Source organism: Somniosus microcephalus, chromosome 8, assembly GCF_052327205.1.
Source record: "Somniosus microcephalus isolate GS21.2 chromosome 8, FLI_Smic_1.0, whole genome shotgun sequence".
NCBI lineage: Eukaryota > Metazoa > Chordata > Chondrichthyes > Squaliformes > Somniosidae > Somniosus > Somniosus microcephalus.
Genome location: NC_140994.1, coordinates 195,330,070 through 195,340,804, shown reverse-complemented (window position 1 = coordinate 195,340,804; position 10,735 = coordinate 195,330,070).

Sequence of the window (10,735 nt, the reverse complement as noted above, 5' to 3'; positions counted from 1 at the left end):
GTGCTTGGGCCCCAGCTATTCACAATATATATCAATGATTTGGATGAGGGAACCAAATGTAATATTTACAAGTTTGCTGACGACACAAAACTAGGTGGGATTGTGAGTTGTGAGGAGGATGCAAAGAGGCTTCAAGGCGATTTAGACAAGTTGAGTGAGTGGGCAAATACATGGCAGATGCAGTATAACGTGGATAAATGTGACGTTATCCACTTCGGTAGGAAAATCAGAAAGGCAGAATATTATTTGAATGGTGATAGATTGGGAAATGCTGATGTACAGAGGGACCTGGGTGTCGTTGTACACCAGTCACTGAAAGCAAACATGCAGACTGTGCAGCAAGCAGTTAGGAAGGCAAATGGTATGTTGGCCTTCATTGCAAAAGGATTTGAGTACAGGAGCAAGGATGTCTTACTACAGTTATACAAGGCCTTGGTGAGACCACACCTGGAGTACTGTGTGCAGTTTTGGTCTCCTTACCTAAGAAAGGATATACTTGCCATAGAGGGAGTGCAGCGAATGTTCACCAGACTGATTCCTGGGATGGCAGGACTGTGGTATGAGGATTGGGTCGACTAGGCCTGTATTCACTAGAGTTTAGAAGAATGAGAGGGGATCTCATTGAAATGAGTAAAATTCTGACAGGGCTAGACAGATTGGATGCAGGGAGGATGTTTCCCCTGGCTGAGGGGTATAGAACGAGGGGTCACAGTCTCAGGATACAGGGTAGTGTGGCAAAGCCATCAAAGAGACTCTCACAGTAACTTGTACAATTGTCTTTAATCATTATTGTTACCTTTTAATGTTTGCCCTGTTTAAACAGCGCGGGATCGATAAAATCGCGATCTGACGCGATGACGTCATCACGTGGGTCACGTGACGTTCCCAACGGCGGGAAACGTGATGATGTCATGACGTCAGGGTTGGAGGGCGTTTCCAGCCAGTCCTCGTGGAGTGAGCTAGTGTACAGACCTGTTTGGAGTTTCTCCTGCGTTTCTTGTTTTGTAATACTTTCAGTGCATTAAACTAAGTTTGTTAACTACCAATTTAGTTCACAGTGTTTTTGTTAGGAGTGCATAGACTCCTACATTGGTGACCCCGAATCCTCGCGATTGTTTTTCGCGGTGGACACGGAACGCAGGCCAGTGATGGATGCCAACGCTGTGGCCTTAAAGCTCCCCCAATTCTGGGAACAACAGGCGGCCTCCTGGTTTGTGCAGGCCGAGGCGCAGTTTGAACTCCGCAACATTGTGCAGGACCAGACCCGATATTTGTACGTGGTCTCCGTCCTCGATAGCTCGACGGTGTCGAGGATCATCAGCCTTCTAGAGAACCCCCCGAATACTGACAAGTATGTAGCCATCAAGACTCGGCTGCTGCAGGTATTTGGCCTTACCAAGGCGGAGCGCGCTCGCCGTTTACTGACACTACCAGGGTTAGGTGACTCCAAACCCTCGGAACTAATGAGCCACATGCTGACGCTCCTGGGATCCGAACCTCCATGTTTCCTGTTCCATGAGCTGTTCCTTATGCAGCTGCCCGAACACGTCCAGGCAGCCCTCGCCAGATCGGACACCAGGGACTGTATCGCGCTCGCCGAAGAGGCTGATAAAATTTACACGGTCCGGCAACAACACTGCGCCATCGCGCAACGCCCCACCCCGAGGGACCCGGCCCCGGCGCCTCCGACGGCCGGTTACTGTTACTACCACACTCGTTTCGGCCCGAAGGCCCGCTGCTGCCGACCACCGTGTAGTTTCGTGCCCAGACCGTCGAACAGACCGCCGCGAGTCAAGAACACCGGATCCGGTGCGTCCCCCGCGGCTACGATGGCGATCGGCAACTCCGGGAATTTAGGAGTCGGTCAAACAGGCTTGTCCGACCTCCTCAGCGATGGACTTTCCTCATTAAAGACAATTCTGGGGGGGCGTATGTGGCAAAGCCACCAAAGAGACTCTCACAGTAACTTGTACAATTGTCTTTAATCATTATTGTTACCTTTTAATGTTTGCCCTGTTTAAACAGCGCGGGATCGATAAAATCGCGATCTGACACGATGACGTCATCATGTGGGTCACGTGACGTTCCCAACGGCGGGAAACGTGATGACATGATGACGTCAGGGTTGGAGGGCGTTTCCAGCCAGTCCTCGTGGAGTGAGCTAGTGTACAGACCTGTTTGGAGTTTCTCCTGCGTTTCTTGTTTTGTAATACTTTCAGTGCATTAAACTAAGTTTGTTAACTACCAGTTTAGTTCAAAGTGTTTTTGTTAGGAGTGCATAGACTCCTACAGTAGGACATTTAGGACTGAGATGAGGAGAAATGTCTTCACTCAGAGGGTGGTGAACCTGTGGAATTCTCTACCACAGAAGGCAGTGGAGGCCAAGTCATTGAATATATTTAAGAAGGAGATAGATAGATTTCTAGACATAAAAGTCATCAAGGGCGATGGGGAGAGAGTAGGAACATGGTATTGAGATAGAGGATCAGCCATGATCATATTGAATGGCGGAGCAGGTTCGAAGGGCCGAATGGCCTACTCCTGCTCCTATTTTTCTATGTTTCTATGTTTCCACTTGTGGAGCAGGTGGCCGCATCATCCATGCCCTGTGCGGATTGGGTTGAGCGCTGCCTACTGTCTTCGAGGGAGGTTGAAGCCAGGGACATCTGTTGTTGGGTCAGTGATGAGGTGTTGGTTCTTTATGTTGCATGCGTCCCACGATTCCATCCATCTGGATAGTGGGTTGATACCAGCTGCATGACTATTGGCTGTTCATTCCCAGAAAGGCCGGCGTGGTTTTAAATGCTTTCATGGTGGGTTTTTTTTAGGTCTTCATGGATGGGAAAGTCGGTGTTGCTCACGATTTTGTCCATCTCACAGAGCACAGTGGCGTCGCGGTAAATGGCAGGCGGGACATTGTGGGACATCACTGGGAGCCATTCAGTTGGAGTGGACTTCAGCATCCCTGACACCGTCCTCATGGCGGCGTTTAGCTGCATGTCCACGATCTTTGCGTGGTGGTTGCAGGACCACGAGGCAGAGCAGTATTCTGCAGTAGAGAAGATTAGGGCCACTGTTGCAGTGCAAAGTGGCGTTTATTGATAGGCTGTGGCACAAAATGGTGGGATGTGAATTCAGCCTAGAGAATCTATGTGTCAAGAGAAAGCATTGAGTGATGAAGAACAAGACAACCCATGCCACTGTGGCTCACATCCAAAGGGATGAAATGCAACATGTCATCAATTTGAAGTTCTAATGGGTCACAGAGGCGGAAACTGGGTAGAGAGCTAGTTACAATTGAGCGGGAGATTTACCCATTGGCTTCCCACTCATGTCTGGCCGACTGCAATTTTAAATTGTAGGCGGCAGACATCCCCGCCTGGCGCCAGCGGGGTGTTTCTTTAAATATGCAGATCTTTAAATATGATGTCATCAGGGCACGACTGCAATATTAGCCTGAGGCCTGAGCAGGAGAACAGTGGTGGCTTCCCAACCATGCCAACACTGTCAAGAAGTGGATTTGGGCCAGAAGAGGCCCAGAAAGGTAAGTTTAAAAAATATATATTTTTTGTGGGCCAAGTGGCATGAGTGACCTCCAGGCCCCACAAGGAAACCTTAGTCCTCCCCTGCCCCTGGCTTCCATCCCCTCACACTGTAATAAGAACGAACTTTATATTGCACCAGTTCACATCCTCCGGACACCCCAAGGTGCTTTGCAACCAATAATCACTGTTCTTTTGCAGACAAGTATGACACCCAATTTGGGTACGGCAAGGTTCCACAAAGAGCAATGAGATACATGATCAGTTAATCTGTTTTGTTGTTGCTGATTGAGAGATAAATGTTGGCCAGAACATCGGAAAAAATCCTCTGCTCGTCTTCAAGTAGTACCGTGGAACCTTTTACCTCCACCTGAGATGGCAGATGGAACATCTCATCTGAAAGATTGCACAGCTAACAATGTAGTGCTCCCTTAGTATTGCACTGAAGTGTCAGTCTAGATTCTGTACTTAAATCCTGAAGTAGAATTTGAACCCACAACCTTCTAAGCCAGAGGCAACACTGAGCAAAGCTTACACATAAAAGAAAAATAATATTGTTCACAAGTGCTATTCTAATGATTTTACATGTAATTTTTTTAATGTAGTTGTTATTTTCCCATTTGTCACCAATACAGAAGCTACCTGGTCTCACTAATTCTTTTTGAAGGTTTCAGGCAGACTCACTGATTTGAAAAAGACAGGCTGATAAATACCTTCAGACCAGTATCTAGCAGAATTTAAATAACTGTTAAATTTAAAAAACTGTCAATCAAAAATATATTTGATCAAATCACACAAATTATTTCTATTTCAGTTGAACAGCTTTGTCCCACCATTGGCAACACCTTCAGACAAAGTGACCAAAATGTCGCAGCAAAATGTATCAAAAATGAGCTGGAACGTTCTTTTGTTAATGATGCTGGTTTTTAACTCCTTATGTACTGTTTGATTTAATTTATTATAAAATAATAATTCAAATTTTGCTTATAAGGATTAAAATCCCCAGCAGCCGGGTGAGGGAGGTGTAGGGGGAGAGAATACATATTGAAGTTAGATGGATCAGTTTATGGAATGTTGGGAGGGTATGCTGTGAGGAGGATGTCGTGAAACTCCAGTACGATTTGGACAGGTTGGGTGATTGGGCAGAAACATGGCAAATGCACTATAATGTGGATAAATGTGAGGTTATCCACTTTGGTGGCAAAAACAGGAAGGCAGATTATTATTTGAATGGCAATAGATTGGGAGAAGGGGAAGTGCAACGAGACCTGGGTGTTCTTGTGCACCAGTCGCTGAAGGTAAGCATGCAGGTGCAGCAGGCGGTTAAGGCAAATGGTATGTTGGCCTTCGTAGCAAGAGGGTTCGAGTACAGGAACAAGGATGTCTTGCTGCAATTGTACAGGGCCTTGGTGAGACCGCACCTTGAGTATTGTGTGCAGTTTTGGTCGCCTTATCTGAGAAAGGACGTTCTTGCCATGGAAGGAGTGCAGCGAAGATTCACCAGGCTGATACCTGGGATGGCAGGAATGATGTATGAGGAGAGATTGTGTCGACTGGGCTTATACTCACTGGAGTTTAGAAGATTGAAAGGGGATCTCATCGAAACCTATAAAATTCTGTCAGACCTGGACAGACCAGATGCAGGATGTTTCCGATGGTCGGGGAGTCCAGAACCAGGGGTCATAGTCTAAGGATAAGGGGTAAGCCATTTAGGACTGAGATGAGGAGGAATTTCTTCACCCAGAGAGTGGTGAACCTGTGGAATTCTCTGCCACAGAGGGCGGTGGAGGCCAGTTCATTAAATATATTCAAGATGGAGTTGGATATATTTCTTGAGGCTAAAGGGATCAAGGGATATGGGGAGAAGGCAGGGACAGGGTACTGAATTTGGATGATCAGCCATGATCTCATTGAATGGCGGGGCAGGCTCGAGGGGCCGAATGGCCTACTCCTGCTCCTATCTTCTATGTTTCTATGTTGCTATTCGCAAATCACTTTGAACTGAAACAATAAAGATTATTTTATCTTTCCATTTGAGGAAAAAATTGTGTGCGCCATCGGAATTGCCGGTGTCACCGGCAACTTGAGTTAACGGCTGCCGAAAATGGCTGCAGCACTAACATCGAAAAATTGGCTCTGGAGGTTGGCGATGTGGAGCACAGCACTAACTTACCTTGCAACACCCTCCTGGTGGCGTTAATGGAGGCCTCCGACCCGAAGTTCCCGTCCACAGTTGGCGTTGCTGCTTCTTACAGTCTCTGGGAGCGAGGCTGTGGCGTTCGCAAGGCATTGTGGGCAATTAAAGGGGCAATGCATTAAAAACTAATAAAAATTAAAATCAAATGAAAACATGCATTTTTTAGCCCTTACTGCCTTTCAGAATAAACGTAAACATTAAAAATAATTCCCAAATAGCAGTCTTCAGCTCTTAAAAGTGATTCAGCACTAACACAACTGGCTCAGCAACCCAGGGAAGCAGCACCCAGGGTCTCGCACGGAGCACTCCACATTGTGGAGTGGGGTCAACACTGCAAGAGAGGCCCTCCAGAAAGAAGAATGTGGGGCCAAATTGCCGAAGCCGTCACTGCCAGCAGAGTCGCCCCCACAACCTGGCTCCAGTGCCCAAAGAAGTTCCATGACCTCAGACCACTGGTCAAGGTCAATGAATGCATCTTCAAAGATTGTCTCCTACCAACTGCATCACTAGCCTCACACACTGCTCAATGCATGACCTCCACCCCACCCCGAATCACTCACCTACCAACATCTCCCATTCCTAGCCTCCCCTCACCCCCTTGGAGAAGACGGTGGAGGCCATTTTTGGCAGGAGCATGGCTGAGCCCTTGGCCAGTGGCGGGGCTGAAAGGATACAAGATGCTGGTGTCCTCATATGTTATCCTCCTTCGCGCATGCACCTCTTGCTTTCCCCTCACCACAACTGCACTCTTGTGCCTTCCTCATTTCACACACCCAAGAAATGAAGCCTGCCCAGCCAGTAGGTGACCAAGAAGAGGGAGAGGAGAGTGAAGAGGAAGCCACCAGCTCCTCAAGGTCAACCAGCAAGGCCATTTGCAGTGTCCCCTACTAGAAGTCAGCAGCCTTCCACCAGCCATACTGCAGCCACTGGGGGAGCACTCGTGACATCTGTAGGATAGGATTGGATTGGAAAGTTTGCTTTGTGGTGGCTTCTATTTCAGCAGCATGGCCAAGAGGATGCCGTGATGGTCAGTAACAGAAGGAAGGTAAGGTGTGGGACAAATGTTGAAAGGGGAATTGGGGTTGTGGTCACTGGGACCGCAGGCGGGTGATTCCACCTCGGATATCCCAGCCACAAAGAGGCTATCTGGGATGCATCCTTCCATCTGCTTCCTCCTCTTATGTGTCTTCCTCTTCCCTCTGCGAGCGGATGCTGTAAATCTGAAATGCCAGCATTAAATGCTGGAAATACGCAGCAGGTCAGGTAGCCTCTTGACCTGAGATGTGAACAGTTTCTCTCTTCACGGATGTTGCCTGACCTGTTGAGTATTTACAGCATTTTAGGTTTTCCTCAGAGGCCTTCCTTTACCATCCGAGGCCTTGCAAGCATCCAGCAGCACCCCATCACACTTAAAAAACTTTTAACATCTATTGCAGCAAACCACTATTTCAATAAAATCAAAAAAAACAATCCAAAAGCTTAAATCCAAACTTATTTGAAGGATGTGTGTGTCCCTTTAAGAGGTGTTGACATCGTCACTGTCAGCCTGCTTGACCTGGCGTGCTTAGGACCCAGCGGTGAACTCAGTGCTAGGGTTGAAGTTCGGATGGGTGATGTTAAGTTGGCGTCGCACGCTGATTGATGTCACCATGCCGCAATTTTTTCTCCAGGGCGCTGCCAGTTACTGGCAGCACAAACGGAGTGACGAAAACAGCGGCCACCACAGGACCCGCCACCAGCTGGCGAAAGAGTGGCGGCCGGCATTTTAGCGCCATTTCGCTAACGTGTGGCGCTGAGGAATCGAATTTCTAGCCCATTATGTTAAAATGGCCGATTCATTTTAGCTCAGTAGGCATTAGTTGTCAGGGTACCTTCATCGAAGAGGAGGAGCAAGTTTTATTGGCAACCTCCTTATAGGGAAGAGGTCAAACTACCAACTTCCAGTCTGATGCGCTATCAATAACTCAAAAGACTGAGATTAAGCGAGTAACTAACAGGCTTTTATTAACAAGAGAATGAAGGTGTGCCTCGAGTGGTCGACCGGTCCAGAATACAGAGGGACTGTGGAGCAGTCACCTTTATACCTGGACTCGTGGGAGGAGTCAGCCGAGACATGTACAGGCATGTACACAGTGGAATACAAACAGTGGTTTACCACATTCACCCCTTGTTTAAAATTGAGTCCGGCGGGGTGAAGTGTATTAAAAGTTAGTGTATTGGAGTCTCTCCGGAGGTCTTGTCTGCCGCTGTGATCGACGTGGCGACGGCAGGGGTAGTGAAGCTTCCGGCGTCGAGTCCCGCGTAGGCTGGGGCACTGGTGTGTAGTCCTCGTAGGTGTCGAGCGGGTCGCGGGGCCCAGGTCTGCCGTCTGCTGGGGCTGGATATCGGATTGTCGGGGGGGGTGGTAGTGGGTAGTGGGTTACTGCGGCCCCCGAGGGTGCGAGGTCTCGTATGGAGACTGTGTCCTCCCACCCGTCCGGGTACGCAATGTAAGCATACTGGGGGTTGGCGTGGAGGAGGTCGACCCTCTTGACCAGGGGGTCCGTTTTATGGGTCCTCACGTGTCTTCTCAGTAGGACCGGCCCTGGGGACGTCAGCCATGGCGGTAGCGATGTCCCCGATGTGGACTTCCTTGGGAAGACAAACATTTTCTCATGAGGGGTGGCGTTAGTGGCAGTGCAGAGCAGTGACCGAATAGAGTGGAGCGCATCGGGGAGCACATCCTGCCAGCGGGAGGTCGGAAGGCCCCTAGACTTTAAGGCTAGCAGGGCGGCCTTCCAAACTGTCGCATTCTCTCTTTCCACCTGTCCGTTCCCCCGGGGGTTGTAACTGGTGGTCCTGCTTATGGCAATACCCCTAGCGAGCAGGTACTGACGGAGTTCGTCGCTCATAAACGATGAGCCCCGGTCGCTATAGATATAGCTGGGGAAACCGAACAGGGTGAAGAGGTCGTTCAGACATTTAATGACCGTGGCACTGGTCATGTCCGGGCAGGGGATGGCGAACGGGAAACGGGAGTACTCATCAATAATGTTGAGGAAGTACACATTGCGGTCGGAGGAGGGGAGAGACCCTTTAAAATCAACGCTCAGGCGCTCGAAGGGGTGAGTGGCTTTTATCAGGTGAGCCCTGTCTGGTCTATAAAAGTGCGGTTTGCACTCAGCGCAGACTTGGCAGTTCCTGGTCATGGTCCTGACCTCCTCAATGGAGTAAGGCAGGTTGCGGGCCTTGATGAAGTGGAAGAACCTGGTGACCCCCAGGTGGCAGAGGTCATTGTGGAGGGCCCGCAGTCTATCGATCTGCGCGCTGGCGCAGGTGCCACGCGATAGAGCATCCGGGGGTTCATTGAGCTTCCCGGGCCGGTACAAGATCTCGTAATTGTAGGTGGAAAGTTCGATTCTCCACCTCAAGATCTTGTCGTTTTTGATTTTGCCCCTCTGCTTGTTGTTAAACATAAAAGCAACTGAACGCTGGTCAGTGAGCAGGGTAAATCGTTTTCCGGCCAGGTAGTGCCTCCAATGACGCACAGCCTCCACAATAGCCTGGGCCTCCTTCTCAACAGCGGAGTGTCTGGTCTCTGGGCCCTGGAGGGTTCGTGAAAAGAAGGCCACGGGTCTCCCCGCCTGATTGAGGGTAGCGGCCAGGGCAAAGTCGGACACGTCACTTTCCACCTGGAAGGGGATGGATTCGTCCACTGCGTGCATGGTGGCTTTGGCAATGTCTTCCTTGATACGGTGGAAGGCTAAGCGGGCCTCTGCCGTCACGGGAAAAGAGGTGGACTTGATCAGCGGACGGGCCTTGTCCGCATAGTAGGGGACCCACTGGGCGTAATAAGAGAAAAACCCTAGGCACCTCTTCAGGGCCTTGAGGCAGTGGGAGTTCCATAAGGGGACACATCCGGTCGGGGTCGGGACCGATGACTCCGTGTTCCACAACACAGCCAAGGATGGCGAGGCGGGTTGTGCGGAATATGCACTTCTCCTTGTTATACGTCAGGTTGAGGAGTTTGGCGGTGCAGAGGAATTTTTCGAGGTTTGCGTCATGGTCCTGCAAGTCATGGCCGCAGATGGTCACATTGTCCAGATATGGGAAAGTGGCCTGCAACGCATTTTGATCGACCATCCGGTCCATCTCCCTTTGGAAGACGGAGACCCCGTTGGTGACGCCAAAGGGAACCCTAAGGAAGTGATAGAGGCGGCCGTTTGCCTCAAAGGCAGTATACTAGCGGTCCTCAGGGCGGATAGGGAGCTGGTGGTACGCTGATTTCAGGTCAATGGTCGAGAAGACGCGGTACTGCGTGATCTGGTTGACCATATCAGCTATGCGGGGGAGTGGGTAAGCGTCCAGCAGGGTGTAGCGATTTATTGTCTGGCTGTAGTCGATGACCAGGCGCTGCTTTTCGCCGGTCTTAACGACCACAACCTGGGCTCGCCAGGGGCTGGTGCTGCCCTCAATAATCCCTTCCTTCAGGAGCCGCTCCACTTTGGTTTTAATGAAAACCCTGTCCCCGGCACTGTATCGCCTGCTCTTTGTGGCGATGGGCTTACAGTCGGGGGTGAGGTTAGCAAACAGTGGGGGGGGGGGTGACTCTGAGTGTGGAGAGGTTGCACCTGGTGCGCGGCGGGCAATTTGGAAGCTGCTGGCTGCGAGTGGGGGGGAGGGGTCCACCGTACGCCATCGTAACACTTTTAAGGTGGCACTGAAAATCTAACCCCAGTAGAACGGCAGCGCAGAGGTGGGGCAGGACCAGAAGTTTAAAATTATCGTACACAGTCCCGCCTACTACGAGTGTCACCACGCAGTAGCCGCCAATGTCCGCCGACTGGGACTCAGAGGCCATAGAAATCCGCTGGTGCGCAGGCAGGACTGGGAGAGAGCAACGCCGCACCGTGTCGGGGTGGATGAAGCTCTCCGTGCTCCCAGAGTCAAAAAGGCAAATTGTTTTGACCGTTGCAGCGGAGGCAATCAGGAATTTTTCAAAGCACCTCAGCCAGTG